We start from the raw sequence: 19,853 nt of genomic DNA, 5'->3' as shown, positions 1-19,853 counted from the left end.
TAATTTGTCTCTCCATATATTTTCTTCAATTTGAATGATTTTCTCAGCGGATTTAAGACCAAATCAAAGTTCAACTGCTGTTTTTATAATTAATATTAACACCTCTTTTTGATGTTTAAATAATATATCTTCACTTTATTCTCTTATTTCCAGCCAGCTCAGTTTTACTTATCGTACTGTCTCTGCTACATTTCACTGGCGACAAAGACACGGCTCATACATCGTATGGTCTTTTATGAAGCAACATACAGATGCAAAATCTGGATGATAAAGAAACTAGACAGAAGCAGAATCGACAGCGTGGAAACGTGGTGCTGGAGAACGATGTCATCTATACTATTGGTGGGAAGAAGAACAAACAAATCAATTTTGCAGCAAATGAAGCCAGAAGTGTCACTCGAAGCAAGGATCAACACGCTATGACTTGCTTTCTTTACGCATATAATATGAAGACAGCAAATACTAGAGAAGTACATCATGGTTGGAAGAACTGAAGGAACAAGGCAAAGAGGTAGACCAGCAAACCGATGTATTTATGCTATCAAGGTAACAGCAGAGAAGACCCTGGTTGACCTATTTAGACTTGCACATAATTGATCTTCCTACAGAGCATTTATTTACGTCAACCATGGATAGATAGAGCCAAAGGCCTTTAAATTGTAATAATAATACTGTTTCTTGTTTTTTGGGGTCTCAGTACATTTCATTTGTATCATCCATTGTGTTATAAAGTCTTCTCAGTTTCTGAGTGTTGCCTTTTCCACAGTACAATTAATTATTAAATTCTACTTATTTATTTTTAAGACACAAAAGAGAATAGTAAAACCAAAAACACTCAGTTTGAAAAAATGTTGCAGTAATCCGCAAGTGCTAGTAAAAGATGTAAAAAACAGGGTATTTGGTTGATACGTTTTTTGCAAAAAAATGTATACTAAGCTTCTCTACCAATCTTCACGGTATACCCTTATCAGAGCAGTCCTAACTAATGTATGCAATCCCTATCTGATGTATTTAAAAACCTGATCATCTGTATATAACCTGTGTGAACAGGGTTCAGAGAGGAAAAATCCATGTGTGCATACAGGGTAGAACAGCTTTTGTGCAGATAGCCCAAGAGGAGTGGTGGAACTCCCCAGTCTTGTAGACACAAGAGAACAATTATGGAAACAGGAACACATGGGCTACTTGCACAGTGAACAAGTCTGTATGATCATGTTCACACACCACCAAGAAACCTGAAGACACAAAAGAGAATAGTAAAACCAAAAACACTCAGTTTGAAAAAATGTTGCAGTAATCCGCAAGTGCTAGTAAAAGATGTAAAAAACAGGGTATTTGGTTGATACGTTTTTTGCAAAAAAATGTATACTAAGCTGCTCTACCAATCTTCACGGTATACCCTTATCAGAGCAGTCCTAACTAATGTATGCAATCCCTATCTGATGTATTTAAAAACCTGATCATCTGTATATAACCTGTGTGAACAGGGTTCAGAGAGGAAAAATCCATGTGTGCATACAGGGTAGAACAGCTTTTGTGCAGATAGCCCAAGAGGAGTGGTGGAACTCCCCAGTCTTGTAGACACAAGAGAACAATTATGGAAACAGGAACACATGGGCTACTTGCACAGTGAACAAGTCTGTATGATCATGTTCACACACCACCAAGAAACCTGAAGACACAAAAGAGAATAGTAAAACCAAAAACACTCAGTTTGAAAAAATGTTGCAGTAATCCGCAAGTGCTAGTAAAAGATGTAAAAAACAGGGTATTTGGTTGATACGTTTTTTGCAAAAAAATGTATACTAAGCTGCTCTACCAATCTTCACGGTATACCCTTATCAGAGCAGTCCTAACTAATGTATGCAATCCCTATCTGATGTATTTAAAAACCTGATCATCTGTATATAACCTGTGTGAACAGGGTTCAGAGAGGAAAAATCCATGTGTGCATACAGGGTAGAACAGCTTTTGTGCAGATAGCCCAAGAGGAGTGGTGGAACTCCCCAGTCTTGTAGACACAAGAGAACAATTATGGAAACAGGAACACATGGGCTACTTGCACAGTGAACAAGTCTGTATGATCATGTTCACACACCACCAAGAAACCTGAAGACACAAAAGAGAATAGTAAAACCAAAAACACTCAGTTTGAAAAAATGTTGCAGTAATCCGCAAGTGCTAGTAAAAGATGTAAAAAACAGGGTATTTGGTTGATACGTTTTTTGCAAAAAAATGTATACTAAGCTGCTCTACCAATCTTCACGGTATACCCTTATCAGAGCAGTCCTAACTAATGTATGCAATCCCTATCTGATGTATTTAAAAACCTGATCATCTGTATATAACCTGTGTGAACAGGGTTCAGAGAGGAAAAATCCATGTGTGCATACAGGGTAGAACAGCTTTTGTGCAGATAGCCCAAGAGGAGTGGTGGAACTCCCCAGTCTTGTAGACACAAGAGAACAATTATGGAAACAGGAACACATGGGCTACTTGCACAGTGAACAAGTCTGTATGATCATGTTCACACACCACCAAGAAACCTGAAGACACAAAAGAGAATAGTAAAACCAAAAACACTCAGTTTGAAAAAATGTTGCAGTAATCCGCAAGTGCTAGTAAAAGATGTAAAAAACAGGGTATTTGGTTGATACATTTTTTGCAAAAAAATGTATACTAAGCTGCTCTACCAATCTTCACGGTATACCCTTATCAGAGCAGTCCTAACTAATGTATGCAATCCCTATCTGATGTATTTAAAAACCTGATCATTTGTATATAACCTGTGTGAACAGGGTTCAGAGAGGAAAAATCCATGTGTGCATACAGGGTAGAACAGCTTTTGTGCAGATAGCCCAAGAGGAGTGGTGGAACTCCCCAGTCTTGTAGACACAAGAGAACAATTATGGAAACAGGAACACATGGGCTACTTGCACAGTGAACAAGTCTGTATGATCATGTTCACACACCACCAAGAAACCTGAAGACACAAAAGAGAATAGTAAAACCAAAAACACTCAGTTTGAAAAAATGTTGCAGTAATCCGCAAGTGCTAGTAAAATATGTAAAAAACAGGGTATTTGGTTGATACGTTTTTTGCAAAAATATGTATACTAAGCTGCTCTACCAATCTTCACGGTATACCCTTATCAGAGCAGTCCTAACTAATGTATGCAATCCCTATCTGATGTATTTAAAAACCTGATCATCTGTATATAACCTGTGTGAACAGGGTTCAGAGAGGAAAAATCCATGTGTGCATACAGGGTAGAACAGCTTTTGTGCAGATAGCCCAAGAGGAGTGGTGGAACTCCCCAGTCTTGTAGACACAAGAGAACAATTATGGAAACAGGAACACATGGGCTACTTGCACAGTGAACAAGTCTGTATGATCATAGATTAGCGAAATTAGGATTATTTAGTCTAGAAAAAAGACGACTGAGGGGCGATCTAATAACCATGTATAAGTATATAAGGGGACAATACAAATATCTCGCTGAGGATCTGTTTATACCAAGGAAGGTGACGGGCACAAGGGGGCATTCTTTGCGTCTGGAGGAGAGAAGGTTTTTCCACCAACATAGAAGAGGATTCTTTACTGTTAGGGCAGTGAGAATCTGGAATTGCTTGCCTGAGGAGGTGGTGATGGCGAACTCAGTCGAGGGGTTCAAGAGAGGCCTGGATGTCTTCCTGGAGCAGAACAATATTGTATCATACAATTATTAGGTTCTGTAGAAGGACGTAGATCTGGGTATTTATTATGATGGAATATAGGCTGAACTGGATGGACAAATGTCTTTTTTCGGCCTTACTAACTATGTTACTATGTTACTATGTTACTATGTTCACACACCACCAAGAAACCTGAAGACACAAAAGAGAATAGTAAAACCAAAAACACTCAGTTTGAAAAAATGTTGCAGTAATCCGCAAGTGCTAGTAAAAGATGTAAAAAACAGGGTATTTGGTTGATACGTTTTTTGCAAAAAAATGTATACTAAGCTGCTCTACCAATCTTCACGGTATACCCTTATCAGAGCAGTCCTAACTAATGTATGCAATCCCTATCTGATGTATTTAAAAATCTGATCATCTGTATATAACCTGTGTGAACAGGGTTCAGAGAGGAAAAATCCATGTGTGCATACAGGGTAGAACAGCTTTTGTGCCGATAGCCCAAGAGGAGTGGTGGAACTCCCCAGTCTTGTAGACACAAGAGAACAATTATGGAAACAGGAACACATGGGCTACTTGCACAGTGAACAAGTCTGTATGATCATGTTCACACACCACCAAGAAACCTGAAGACACAAAAGAGAATAGTAAAACGAAAAACACTCAGTTTGAAAAAATGTTGCAGTAATCCGCAAGTGCTAGTAAAAGATGTAAAAAACAGGGTATTTGGTTGATACGTTTTTTGCAAAAAAATGTATACTAAGCTGCTCTACCAATCTTCACGGTATACCCTTATCAGAGTAGTCCTAACTAATGTATGCAATCCCTATCTGATGTATTTAAAAACCTGATCATCTGTATATAACCTGTGTGAACAGGGTTCAGAGAGGAAAAATCCATGTGTGCATACAGGGTAGAACAGCTTTTGTGCAGATAGCCCAAGAGGAGTGGTGGAACTCCCCAGTCTTGTAGACACAAGAGAACAATTATGGAAACAGGAACACATGGGCTACTTGCACAGTGAACAAGTCTGTATGATCATGTTCACACACCACCAAGAAACCTGAAGACACAAAAGAGAATAGTAAAACCAAAAACACTCAGTTTGAAAAAATGTTGCAGTAATCCGCAAGTGCTAGTAAAAGATGTAAAAAACAGGGTATTTGGTTGATACGTTTTTTGCAAAAAAATGTATACTAAGCTGCTCTACCAATCTTCACGGTATACCCTTATCAGAGCAGTCCTAACTAATGTATGCAATCCCTATCTGATGTATTTAAAAACCTGATCATCTGTATATAACCTGTGTGAACAGGGTTCAGAGAGGAAAAATCCATGTGTGCATACAGGGTAGAACAGCTTTTGTGCAGATAGCCCAAGAGGAGTGGTGGAACTCCCCAGTCTTGTAGACACAAGAGAACAATTATGGAAACAGGAACACATGGGCTACTTGCACAGTGAACAAGTCTGTATGATCATGTTCACACACCACCAAGAAACCTGAAGACACAAAAGAGAATAGTAAAACCAAAAACACTCAGTTTGAAAAAATGTTGCAGTAATCCGCAAGTGCTAGTAAAAGATGTAAAAAACAGGGTATTTGGTTGATACGTTTTTTGCAAAAAAATGTATACTAAGCTGCTCTACCAATCTTCACGGTATACCCTTATCAGAGCAGTCCTAACTAATGTATGCAATCCCTATCTGATGTATTTAAAAACCTGATCATCTGTATATAACCTGTGTGAACAGGGTTCAGAGAGGAAAAATCCATGTGTGCATACAGGGTAGAACAGCTTTTGTGCAGATAGCCCAAGAGGAGTGGTGGAACTCCCCAGTCTTGTAGACACAAGAGAACAATTATGGAAACAGGAACACATGGGCTACTTGCACAGTGAACAAGTCTGTATGATCATGTTCACACACCACCAAGAAACCTGAAGACACAAAAGAGAATAGTAAAACCAAAAACACTCAGTTTGAAAAAATGTTGCAGTAATCCGCAAGTGCTAGTAAAAGATGTAAAAAACAGGGTATTTGGTTGATACGTTTTTTGCAAAAAAATGTATACTAAGCTGCTCTACCAATCTTCACGGTATACCCTTATCAGAGCAGTCCTAACTAATGTATGCAATCCCTATCTGATGTATTTAAAAACCTGATCATCTGTATATAACCTGTGTGAACAGGGTTCAGAGAGGAAAAATCCATGTGTGCATACAGGGTAGAACAGCTTTTGTGCAGATAGCCCAAGAGGAGTGGTGGAACTCCCCAGTCTTGTAGACACAAGAGAACAATTATGGAAACAGGAACACATGGGCTACTTGCACAGTGAACAAGTCTGTATGATCATGTTCACACACCACCAAGAAACCTGAAGACACAAAAGAGAATAGTAAAACCAAAAACACTCAGTTTGAAAAAATGTTGCAGTAATCCGCAAGTGCTAGTAAAAGATGTAAAAAACAGGGTATTTGGTTGATACGTTTTTTGCAAAAAAATGTATACTAAGCTGCTCTACCAATCTTCACGGTATACCCTTATCAGAGCAGTCCTAACTAATGTATGCAATCCCTATCTGATGTATTTAAAAACCTGATCATCTGTATATAACCTGTGTGAACAGGGTTCAGAGAGGAAAAATCCATGTGTGCATACAGGGTAGAACAGCTTTTGTGCAGATAGCCCAAGAGGAGTGGTGGAACTCCCCAGTCTTGTAGACACAAGAGAACAATTATGGAAACAGGAACACATGGGCTACTTGCACAGTGAACAAATCTGTATGATCATGTTCACACACCACCAAGAAACCTGAAGACACAAAAGAGAATAGTAAAACCAAAAACACTCAGTTTGAAAAAATGTTGCAGTAATCCGCAAGTGCTAGTAAAAGATGTAAAAAACAGGGTATTTGGTTGATACGTTTTTTGCAAAAAAATGTATACTAAGCTGCTCTACCAATCTTCACGGTATACCCTTATCAGAGCAGTCCTAACTAATGTATGCAATCCCTATCTGATGTATTTAAAAACCTGATCATCTGTATATAACCTGTGTGAACAGGGTTCAGACAGGAAAAATCCATGTGTGCATACAGGGTAGAACAGCTTTTGTGCAGATAGCCCAAGAGGAGTGGTGGAACTCCCCAGTCTTGTAGACACAAGAGAACAATTATGGAAACAGGAACACATGGGCTACTTGCACAGTGAACAAGTCTGTATGATCATGTTCACACACCACCAAGAAACCTGAAGACACAAAAGAGAATAGTAAAACCAAAAACACTCAGTTTGAAAAAATGTTGCAGTAATCCGCAAGTGCTAGTAAAAGATGTAAAAAACAGGGTATTTGGTTGATACGTTTTTTGCAAAAAAATGTATACTAAGCTGCTCTACCAATCTTCACGGTATACCCTTATCAGAGCAGTCCTAACTAATGTATGCAATCCCTATCTGATGTATTTAAAAACCTGATCATCTGTATATAACCTGTGTGAACAGGGTTCAGAGAGGAAAAATCCATGTGTGCATACAGGGTAGAACAGCTTTTGTGCAGATAGCCCAAGAGGAGTGGTGGAACTCCCCAGTCTTGTAGACACAAGAGAACAATTATGGAAACAGGAACACATGGGCTACTTGCACAGTGAACAAGTCTGTATGATCATGTTCACACACCACCAAGAAACCTGAAGACACAAAAGAGAATAGTAAAACCAAAAACACTCAGTTTGAAAAAATGTTGCAGTAATCCGCAAGTGCTAGTAAAAGATGTAAAAAACAGGGTATTTGGTTGATACGTTTTTTGCAAAAAAATGTATACTAAGCTGCTCTACCAATCTTCACGGTATACCCTTATCAGAGCAGTCCTAACTAATGTATGCAATCCCTATCTGATGTATTTAAAAACCTGATCATCTGTATATAACCTGTGTGAACAGGGTTCAGAGAGGAAAAATCCATGTGTGCATACAGGGTAGAACAGCTTTTGTGCAGATAGCCCAAGAGGAGTGGTGGAACTCCCCAGTCTTGTAGACACAAGAGAACAATTATGGAAACAGGAACACATGGGCTACTTGCACAGTGAACAAGTCTGTATGATCATGTTCACACACCACCAAGAAACCTGAAGACACAAAAGAGAATAGTAAAACCAAAAACACTCAGTTTGAAAAAATGTTGCAGTAATCCGCAAGTGCTAGTAAAAGATGTAAAAAACAGGGTATTTGGTTGATACGTTTTTTGCAAAAAAATGTATACTAAGCTGCTCTACCAATCTTCACGGTATACCCTTATCAGAGCAGTCCTAACTAATGTATGCAATCCCTATCTGATGTATTTAAAAACCTGATCATCTGTATATAACCTGTGTGAACAGGGTTCAGAGAGGAAAAATCCATGTGTGCATACAGGGTAGAACAGCTTTTGTGCAGATAGCCCAAGAGGAGTGGTGGAACTCCCCAGTCTTGTAGACACAAGAGAACAATTATGGAAACAGGAACACATGGGCTACTTGCACAGTGAACAAGTCTGTATGATCATGTTCACACACCACCAAGAAACCTGAAGACACAAAAGAGAATAGTAAAACCAAAAACACTCAGTTTGAAAAAATGTTGCAGTAATCCGCAAGTGCTAGTAAAAGATGTAAAAAACAGGGTATTTGGTTGATACGTTTTTTGCAAAAAAATGTATACTAAGCTGCTCTACCAATCTTCACGGTATACCCTTATCAGAGCAGTCCTAACTAATGTATGCAATCCCTATCTGATGTATTTAAAAACCTGATCATCTGTATATAACCTGTGTGAACAGGGTTCAGAGAGGAAAAATCCATGTGTGCATACAGGGTAGAACAGCTTTTGTGCAGATAGCCCAAGAGGAGTGGTGGAACTCCCCAGTCTTGTAGACACAAGAGAACAATTATGGAAACAGGAACACATGGGCTACTTGCACAGTGAACAAATCTGTATGATCATGTTCACACACCACCAAGAAACCTGAAGACACAAAAGAGAATAGTAAAACCAAAAACACTCAGTTTGAAAAAATGTTGCAGTAATCCGCAAGTGCTAGTAAAAGATGTAAAAAACAGGGTATTTGGTTGATACGTTTTTTGCAAAAAAATGTATACTAAGCTGCTCTACCAATCTTCACGGTATACCCTTATCAGAGCAGTCCTAACTAATGTATGCAATCCCTATCTGATGTATTTAAAAACCTGATCATCTGTATATAACCTGTGTGAACAGGGTTCAGACAGGAAAAATCCATGTGTGCATACAGGGTAGAACAGCTTTTGTGCAGATAGCCCAAGAGGAGTGGTGGAACTCCCCAGTCTTGTAGACACAAGAGAACAATTATGGAAACAGGAACACATGGGCTACTTGCACAGTGAACAAGTCTGTATGATCATGTTCACACACCACCAAGAAACCTGAAGACACAAAAGAGAATAGTAAAACCAAAAACACTCAGTTTGAAAAAATGTTGCAGTAATCCGCAAGTGCTAGTAAAAGATGTAAAAAACAGGGTATTTGGTTGATACGTTTTTTGCAAAAAAATGTATACTAAGCTGCTCTACCAATCTTCACGGTATACCCTTATCAGAGCAGTCCTAACTAATGTATGCAATCCCTATCTGATGTATTTAAAAACCTGATCATTTGTATATAACCTGTGTGAACAGGGTTCAGAGAGGAAAAATCCATGTGTGCATACAGGGTAGAACAGCTTTTGTGCAGATAGCCCAAGAGGAGTGGTGGAACTCCCCAGTCTTGTAGACACAAGAGAACAATTATGGAAACAGGAACACATGGGCTACTTGCACAGTGAACAAGTCTGTATGATCATGTTCACAAACCACCAAGAAACCTGAAGACACAAAAGAGAATAGTAAAACCAAAAACACTCAGTTTGAAAAAATGTTGCAGTAATCCGCAAGTGCTAGTAAAAGATGTAAAAAACAGGGTATTTGGTTGATACGTTTTTTGCAAAAAAATGTATACTAAGCTTCTCTACCAATCTTCACGGTATACCCTTATCAGAGCAGTCCTAACTAATGTATGCAATCCCTATCTGATGTATTTAAAAACCTGATCATCTGTATATAACCTGTGTGAACAGGGTTCAGAGAGGAAAAATCCATGTGTGCATACAGGGTAGAACAGCTTTTGTGCAGATAGCCCAAGAGGAGTGGTGGAACTCCCCAGTCTTGTAGACACAAGAGAACAATTATGGAAACAGGAACACATGGGCTACTTGCACAGTGAACAAGTCTGTATGATCATGTTCACACACCACCAAGAAACCTGAAGACACAAAAGAGAATAGTAAAACCAAAAACACTCAGTTTGAAAAAATGTTGCAGTAATCCGCAAGTGCTAGTAAAAGATGTAAAAAACAGGGTATTTGGTTGATACGTTTTTTGCAAAAAAATGTATACTAAGCTGCTCTACCAATCTTCACGGTATACCCTTATCAGAGCAGTCCTAACTAATGTATGCAATCCCTATCTGATGTATTTAAAAACCTGATCATCTGTATATAACCTGTGTGAACAGGGTTCAGAGAGGAAAAATCCATGTGTGCATACAGGGTAGAACAGCTTTTGTGCAGATAGCCCAAGAGGAGTGGTGGAACTCCCCAGTCTTGTAGACACAAGAGAACAATTATGGAAACAGGAACACATGGGCTACTTGCACAGTGAACAAGTCTGTATGATCATGTTCACACACCACCAAGAAACCTGAAGACACAAAAGAGAATAGTAAAACCAAAAACACTCAGTTTGAAAAAATGTTGCAGTAATCCGCAAGTGCTAGTAAAAGATGTAAAAAACAGGGTATTTGGTTGATACGTTTTTTGCAAAAAAATGTATACTAAGCTGCTCTACCAATCTTCACGGTATACCCTTATCAGAGCAGTCTTAACTAATGTATGCAATCCCTATCTGATGTATTTAAAAACCTGATCATCTGTATATAACCTGTGTGAACAGGGTTCAGAGAGGAAAAATCCATGTGTGCATACAGGGTAGAACAGCTTTTGTGCAGATAGCCCAAGAGGAGTGGTGGAACTCCCCAGTCTTGTAGACACAAGAGAACAATTATGGAAACAGGAACACATGGGCTACTTGCACAGTGAACAAGTCTGTATGATCATGTTCACACACCACCAAGAAACCTGAAGACACAAAAGAGAATAGTAAAACCAAAAACACTCAGTTTGAAAAAATGTTGCAGTAATCCGCAAGTGCTAGTAAAAGATGTAAAAAACAGGGTATTTGGTTGATACGTTTTTTGCAAAAAAATGTATACTAAGCTGCTCTACCAATCTTCACGGTATACCCTTATCAGAGCAGTCCTAACTAATGTATGCAATCCCTATCTGATGTATTTAAAAACCTGATCATCTGTATATAACCTGTGTGAACAGGGTTCAGAGAGGAAAAATCCATGTGTGCATACAGGGTAGAACAGCTTTTGTGCAGATAGCCCAAGAGGAGTGGTGGAACTCCCCAGTCTTGTAGACACAAGAGAACAATTATGGAAACAGGAACACATGGGCTACTTGCACAGTGAACAAGTCTGTATGATCATGTTCACACACCACCAAGAAACCTGAAGACACAAAAGAGAATAGTAAAACCAAAAACACTCAGTTTGAAAAAATGTTGCAGTAATCCGCAAGTGCTAGTAAAAGATGTAAAAAACAGGGTATTTGGTTGATACATTTTTTGCAAAAAAATGTATACTAAGCTGCTCTACCAATCTTCACGGTATACCCTTATCAGAGCAGTCCTAACTAATGTATGCAATCCCTATCTGATGTATTTAAAAACCTGATCATTTGTATATAACCTGTGTGAACAGGGTTCAGAGAGGAAAAATCCATGTGTGCATACAGGGTAGAACAGCTTTTGTGCAGATAGCCCAAGAGGAGTGGTGGAACTCCCCAGTCTTGTAGACACAAGAGAACAATTATGGAAACAGGAACACATGGGCTACTTGCACAGTGAACAAGTCTGTATGATCATGTTCACACACCACCAAGAAACCTGAAGACACAAAAGAGAATAGTAAAACCAAAAACACTCAGTTTGAAAAAATGTTGCAGTAATCCGCAAGTGCTAGTAAAATATGTAAAAAACAGGGTATTTGGTTGATACGTTTTTTGCAAAAATATGTATACTAAGCTGCTCTACCAATCTTCACGGTATACCCTTATCAGAGCAGTCCTAACTAATGTATGCAATCCCTATCTGATGTATTTAAAAACCTGATCATCTGTATATAACCTGTGTGAACAGGGTTCAGAGAGGAAAAATCCATGTGTGCATACAGGGTAGAACAGCTTTTGTGCAGATAGCCCAAGAGGAGTGGTGGAACTCCCCAGTCTTGTAGACACAAGAGAACAATTATGGAAACAGGAACACATGGGCTACTTGCACAGTGAACAAGTCTGTATGATCATAGATTAGCGAAATTAGGATTATTTAGTCTAGAAAAAAGACGACTGAGGGGCGATCTAATAACCATGTATAAGTATATAAGGGGACAATACAAATATCTCGCTGAGGATCTGTTTATACCAAGGAAGGTGACGGGCACAAGGGGGCATTCTTTGCGTCTGGAGGAGAGAAGGTTTTTCCACCAACATAGAAGAGGATTCTTTACTGTTAGGGCAGTGAGAATCTGGAATTGCTTGCCTGAGGAGGTGGTGATGGCGAACTCAGTCGAGGGGTTCAAGAGAGGCCTGGATGTCTTCCTGGAGCAGAACAATATTGTATCATACAATTATTAGGTTCTGTAGAAGGACGTAGATCTGGGTATTTATTATGATGGAATATAGGCTGAACTGGATGGACAAATGTCTTTTTTCGGCCTTACTAACTATGTTACTATGTTACTATGTTACTATGTTCACACACCACCAAGAAACCTGAAGACACAAAAGAGAATAGTAAAACCAAAAACACTCAGTTTGAAAAAATGTTGCAGTAATCCGCAAGTGCTAGTAAAAGATGTAAAAAACAGGGTATTTGGTTGATACGTTTTTTGCAAAAAAATGTATACTAAGCTGCTCTACCAATCTTCACGGTATACCCTTATCAGAGCAGTCCTAACTAATGTATGCAATCCCTATCTGATGTATTTAAAAATCTGATCATCTGTATATAACCTGTGTGAACAGGGTTCAGAGAGGAAAAATCCATGTGTGCATACAGGGTAGAACAGCTTTTGTGCCGATAGCCCAAGAGGAGTGGTGGAACTCCCCAGTCTTGTAGACACAAGAGAACAATTATGGAAACAGGAACACATGGGCTACTTGCACAGTGAACAAGTCTGTATGATCATGTTCACACACCACCAAGAAACCTGAAGACACAAAAGAGAATAGTAAAACCAAAAACACTCAGTTTGAAAAAATGTTGCAGTAATCCGCAAGTGCTAGTAAAAGATGTAAAAAACAGGGTATTTGGTTGATACGTTTTTTGCAAAAAAATGTATACTAAGCTGCTCTACCAATCTTCACGGTATACCCTTATCAGAGTAGTCCTAACTAATGTATGCAATCCCTATCTGATGTATTTAAAAACCTGATCATCTGTATATAACCTGTGTGAACAGGGTTCAGAGAGGAAAAATCCATGTGTGCATACAGGGTAGAACAGCTTTTGTGCAGATAGCCCAAGAGGAGTGGTGGAACTCCCCAGTCTTGTAGACACAAGAGAACAATTATGGAAACAGGAACACATGGGCTACTTGCACAGTGAACAAGTCTGTATGATCATGTTCACACACCACCAAGAAACCTGAAGACACAAAAGAGAATAGTAAAACCAAAAACACTCAGTTTGAAAAAATGTTGCAGTAATCCGCAAGTGCTAGTAAAAGATGTAAAAAACAGGGTATTTGGTTGATACGTTTTTTGCAAAAAAATGTATACTAAGCTGCTCTACCAATCTTCACGGTATACCCTTATCAGAGCAGTCCTAACTAATGTATGCAATCCCTATCTGATGTATTTAAAAACCTGATCATCTGTATATAACCTGTGTGAACAGGGTTCAGAGAGGAAAAATCCATGTGTGCATACAGGGTAGAACAGCTTTTGTGCAGATAGCCCAAGAGGAGTGGTGGAACTCCCCAGTCTTGTAGACACAAGAGAACAATTATGGAAACAGGAACACATGGGCTACTTGCACAGTGAACAAGTCTGTATGATCATGTTCACACACCACCAAGAAACCTGAAGACACAAAAGAGAATAGTAAAACCAAAAACACTCAGTTTGAAAAAATGTTGCAGTAATCCGCAAGTGCTAGTAAAAGATGTAAAAAACAGGGTATTTGGTTGATACGTTTTTTGCAAAAAAATGTATACTAAGCTGCTCTACCAATCTTCACGGTATACCCTTATCAGAGCAGTCCTAACTAATGTATGCAATCCCTATCTGATGTATTTAAAAACCTGATCATCTGTATATAACCTGTGTGAACAGGGTTCAGAGAGGAAAAATCCATGTGTGCATACAGGGTAGAACAGCTTTTGTGCAGATAGCCCAAGAGGAGTGGTGGAACTCCCCAGTCTTGTAGACACAAGAGAACAATTATGGAAACAGGAACACATGGGCTACTTGCACAGTGAACAAGTCTGTATGATCATGTTCACACACCACCAAGAAACCTGAAGACACAAAAGAGAATAGTAAAACCAAAAACACTCAGTTTGAAAAAATGTTGCAGTAATCCGCAAGTGCTAGTAAAAGATGTAAAAAACAGGGTATTTGGTTGATACGTTTTTTGCAAAAAAATGTATACTAAGCTGCTCTACCAATCTTCACGGTATACCCTTATCAGAGCAGTCCTAACTAATGTATGCAATCCCTATCTGATGTATTTAAAAACCTGATCATCTGTATATAACCTGTGTGAACAGGGTTCAGAGAGGAAAAATCCATGTGTGCATACAGGGTAGAACAGCTTTTGTGCAGATAGCCCAAGAGGAGTGGTGGAACTCCCCAGTCTTGTAGACACAAGAGAACAATTATGGAAACAGGAACACATGGGCTACTTGCACAGTGAACAAGTCTGTATGATCATGTTCACACACCACCAAGAAACCTGAAGACACAAAAGAGAATAGTAAAACCAAAAACACTCAGTTTGAAAAAATGTTGCAGTAATCCGCAAGTGCTAGTAAAAGATGTAAAAAACAGGGTATTTGGTTGATACGTTTTTTGCAAAAAAATGTATACTAAGCTGCTCTACCAATCTTCACGGTATACCCTTATCAGAGCAGTCCTAACTAATGTATGCAATCCCTATCTGATGTATTTAAAAACCTGATCATCTGTATATAACCTGTGTGAACAGGGTTCAGAGAGGAAAAATCCATGTGTGCATACAGGGTAGAACAGCTTTTGTGCAGATAGCCCAAGAGGAGTGGTGGAACTCCCCAGTCTTGTAGACACAAGAGAACAATTATGGAAACAGGAACACATGGGCTACTTGCACAGTGAACAAATCTGTATGATCATGTTCACACACCACCAAGAAACCTGAAGACACAAAAGAGAATAGTAAAACCAAAAACACTCAGTTTGAAAAAATGTTGCAGTAATCCGCAAGTGCTAGTAAAAGATGTAAAAAACAGGGTATTTGGTTGATACGTTTTTTGCAAAAAAATGTATACTAAGCTGCTCTACCAATCTTCACGGTATACCCTTATCAGAGCAGTCCTAACTAATGTATGCAATCCCTATCTGATGTATTTAAAAACCTGATCATCTGTATATAACCTGTGTGAACAGGGTTCAGACAGGAAAAATCCATGTGTGCATACAGGGTAGAACAGCTTTTGTGCAGATAGCCCAAGAGGAGTGGTGGAACTCCCCAGTCTTGTAGACACAAGAGAACAATTATGGAAACAGGAACACATGGGCTACTTGCACAGTGAACAAGTCTGTATGATCATGTTCACACACCACCAAGAAACCTGAAGACACAAAAGAGAATAGTAAAACCAAAAACACTCAGTTTGAAAAAATGTTGCAGTAATCCGCAAGTGCTAGTAAAAGATGTAAAAAACAGGGTATTTGGTTGATACGTTTTTTGCAAAAAAATGTATACTAAGCTGCTCTACCAATCTTCACGGTATACCCTTATCAGAGCAGTCCTAACTAATGTATGCAATCCCTATCTGATGTATTTAAAAACCTGATCATCTGTATATAACCTGTGTGAACAGGGTTCAGAGAGGAAAAATCCATGTGTGCATACAGGGTAGAACAGCTTTTGTGCAGATAGCCCAAGAGGAGTGGTGGAACTCCCCAGTCTTGTAGACACAAGAGAACAATTATGGAAACAGGAACACATGGGCTACTTGCACAGTGAACAAGTCTGTATGATCATGTTCACACACCACCAAGAAACCTGAAGACACAAAAGAGAATAGTAAAACCAAAAACACTCAGTTTGAAAAAATGTTGCAGTAATCCGCAAGTGCTAGTAAAAGATGTAAAAAACAGGGTATTTGGTTGATACGTTTTTTGCAAAAAAATGTATACTAAGCTGCTCTACCAATCTTCACGGTATACCCTTATCAGAGCAGTCCTAACTAATGTATGCAATCCCTATCTGATGTATTTAAAAACCTGATCATCTGTATATAACCTGTGTGAACAGGGTTCAGAGAGGAAAAATCCATGTGTGCATACAGGGTAGAACAGCTTTTGTGCAGATAGCCCAAGAGGAGTGGTGGAACTCCCCAGTCTTGTAGACACAAGAGAACAATTATGGAAACAGGAACACATGGGCTACTTGCACAGTGAACAAGTCTGTATGATCATGTTCACACACCACCAAGAAACCTGAAGACACAAAAGAGAATAGTAAAACCAAAAACACTCAGTTTGAAAAAATGTTGCAGTAATCCGCAAGTGCTAGTAAAAGATGTAAAAAACAGGGTATTTGGTTGATACGTTTTTTGCAAAAAAATGTATACTAAGCTGCTCTACCAATCTTCACGGTATACCCTTATCAGAGCAGTCCTAACTAATGTATGCAATCCCTATCTGATGTATTTAAAAACCTGATCATCTGTATATAACCTGTGTGAACAGGGTTCAGAGAGGAAAAATCCATGTGTGCATACAGGGTAGAACAGCTTTTGTGCAGATAGCCCAAGAGGAGTGGTGGAACTCCCCAGTCTTGTAGACACAAGAGAACAATTATGGAAACAGGAACACATGGGCTACTTGCACAGTGAACAAGTCTGTATGATCATGTTCACACACCACCAAGAAACCTGAAGACACAAAAGAGAATAGTAAAACCAAAAACACTCAGTTTGAAAAAATGTTGCAGTAATCCGCAAGTGCTAGTAAAAGATGTAAAAAACAGGGTATTTGGTTGATACGTTTTTTGCAAAAAAATGTATACTAAGCTGCTCTACCAATCTTCACGGTATACCCTTATCAGAGCAGTCCTAACTAATGTATGCAATCCCTATCTGATGTATTTAAAAACCTGATCATCTGTATATAACCTGTGTGAACAGGGTTCAGAGAGGAAAAATCCATGTGTGCATACAGGGTAGAACAGCTTTTGTGCAGATAGCCCAAGAGGAGTGGTGGAACTCCCCAGTCTTGTAGACACAAGAGAACAATTATGGAAACAGGAACACATGGGCTACTTGCACAGTGAACAAATCTGTATGATCATGTTCACACACCACCAAGAAACCTGAAGACACAAAAGAGAATAGTAAAACCAAAAACACTCAGTTTGAAAAAATGTTGCAGTAATCCGCAAGTGCTAGTAAAAGATGTAAAAAACAGGGTATTTGGTTGATACGTTTTTTGCAAAAAAATGTATACTAAGCTGCTCTACCAATCTTCACGGTATACCCTTATCAGAGCAGTCCTAACTAATGTATGCAATCCCTATCTGATGTATTTAAAAACCTGATCATCTGTATATAACCTGTGTGAACAGGGTTCAGACAGGAAAAATCCATGTGTGCATACAGGGTAGAACAGCTTTTGTGCAGATAGCCCAAGAGGAGTGGTGGAACTCCCCAGTCTTGTAGACACAAGAGAACAATTATGGAAACAGGAACACATGGGCTACTTGCACAGTGAACAAGTCTGTATGATCATGTTCACACACCACCAAGAAACCTGAAGACACAAAAGAGAATAGTAAAACCAAAAACACTCAGTTTGAAAAAATGTTGCAGTAATCCGCAAGTGCTAGTAAAAGATGTAAAAAACAGGGTATTTGGTTGATACGTTTTTTGCAAAAAAATGTATACTAAGCTGCTCTACCAATCTTCACGGTATACCCTTATCAGAGCAGTCCTAACTAATGTATGCAATCCCTATCTGATGTATTTAAAAACCTGATCATTTGTATATAACCTGTGTGAACAGGGTTCAGAGAGGAAAAATCCATGTGTGCATACAGGGTAGAACAGCTTTTGTGCAGATAGCCCAAGAGGAGTGGTGGAACTCCCCAGTCTTGTAGACACAAGAGAACAATTATGGAAACAGGAACACATGGGCTACTTGCACAGTGAACAAGTCTGTATGATCATGTTCACAAACCACCAAGAAACCTGAAGACACAAAAGAGAATAGTAAAACCAAAAACACTCAGTTTGAAACAATGTTGCAGTAATCCGCAAGTGCTAGTAAAAGATGTAAAAAACAGGGTATTTGGTTGATACGTTTTTTGCAAAAATATGTATACTAAGCTGCTCTACCAATCTTCACGGTATACCCTTATCAGAGCAGTCCTAACTAATGTATGCAATCCCTATCTGATGTATTTAAAAACCTGATCATCTGTATATAACCTGTGTGAACAGGGTTCAGAGAGGAAAAATCCATGTGTGCATACAGGGTAGAACAGCTTTTGTGCAGATAGCCCAAGAGGAGTGGTGGAACTCCCCAGTCTTGTAGACACAAGAGAACAATTATGGAAACAGGAACACATGGGCTACTTGCACAGTGAACAAGTCTGTATGATCATGTTCACACACCACCAAGAAACCTGAAGACACAAAAGAGAATAGTAAAACCAAAAACACTCAGTTTGAAAAAATGTTGCAGTAATCCGCAAGTGCTAGTAAAAGATGTAAAAAACAGGGTATTTGGTTGATACGTTTTTTGCAAAAAAATGTATACTAAGCTGCTCTACCAATCTTCACGGTATACCCTTATCAGAGCAGTCCTAACTAATGTATGCAATCCCTATCTGATGTATTTAAAAACCTGATCATTTGTATATAACCTGTGTGAACAGGGTTCAGAGAGGAAAAATCCATGTGTGCATACAGGGTAGAACAGCTTTTGTGCAGATAGCCCAAGAGGAGTGGTGGAACTCCCCAGTCTTGTAGACACAAGAGAACAATTATGGAAACAGGAACACATGGGCTACTTGCACAGTGAACAAGTCTGTATGATCTTGTTCACACACCACCAAGAAACCTGAAGACACAAAAGAGAATAGTAAAACCAAAAACACTCAGTTTGAAAAAATGTTGCAGTAATCCGCAAGTGCTAGTAAAAGATGTAAAAAACAGGGTATTTGGTTGATACGTTTTTTGCAAAAATATGTATACTAAGCTGCTCTACCAATCTTCACGGTATACCCTTATCAGAGCAGTCCTAACTAATGTATGCAATCCCTATCTGATGTATTTAAAAACCTGATCATCTGTATATAACCTGTGTGAACAGGGTTCAGAGAGGGAAAATCCATGTGTGCATACAGGGTAGAACAGCTTTTGTGCAGATAGCCCAAGAGGAGTGGTGGAACTCCCCAGTCTTGTAGACACAAGAGAACAATTATGGAAACAGGAACACATGGGCTACTTGCACAGTGAACAAGTCTGTATGATCATGTTCACACACCACCAAGAAACCTGAAGACACAAAAGAGAATAGTAAAACCAAAAACACTCAGTTTGAAAAAATGTTGCAGTAATCCGCAAGTGCTAGTAAAAGATGTAAAAAACAGGGTATTTGGTTGATACGTTTTTTGCAAAAATATGTATACTAAGCTGCTCTACCAATCTTCACGGTATACCCTTATCAGAGCAGTCCTAACTAATGTATGCAATCCCTATCTGATGTATTTAAAAACCTGATCATCTGTATATAACCTGT

The 19,853-nt window shown here is 38.9% G+C and overlaps 1 long non-coding RNA gene across 1 annotated transcript in view; it reads left to right on the top strand.

The window, feature by feature from the left end:
• Nucleotides 1-726, top strand: part of LOC138661976 (uncharacterized) — a 208,009-nt gene extending 207,283 nt beyond the window's left edge. The window contains exon 3 of the long non-coding RNA XR_011317991.1: nucleotides 154-726. This is a non-coding gene — a long non-coding RNA (uncharacterized lncRNA). The remainder of the gene's footprint in view (nucleotides 1-153) is intronic.
• The last annotated feature ends 19,127 nt before the right edge of the window (nucleotides 727-19,853 follow it).

The sequence above is a fragment of the Ranitomeya imitator genome, chromosome 2 (genome assembly GCF_032444005.1).
Source record: "Ranitomeya imitator isolate aRanImi1 chromosome 2, aRanImi1.pri, whole genome shotgun sequence".
Lineage (NCBI taxonomy): Eukaryota > Metazoa > Chordata > Amphibia > Anura > Dendrobatidae > Ranitomeya > Ranitomeya imitator.
This window is presented reverse-complemented; position numbering and strand designations above follow the sequence as displayed.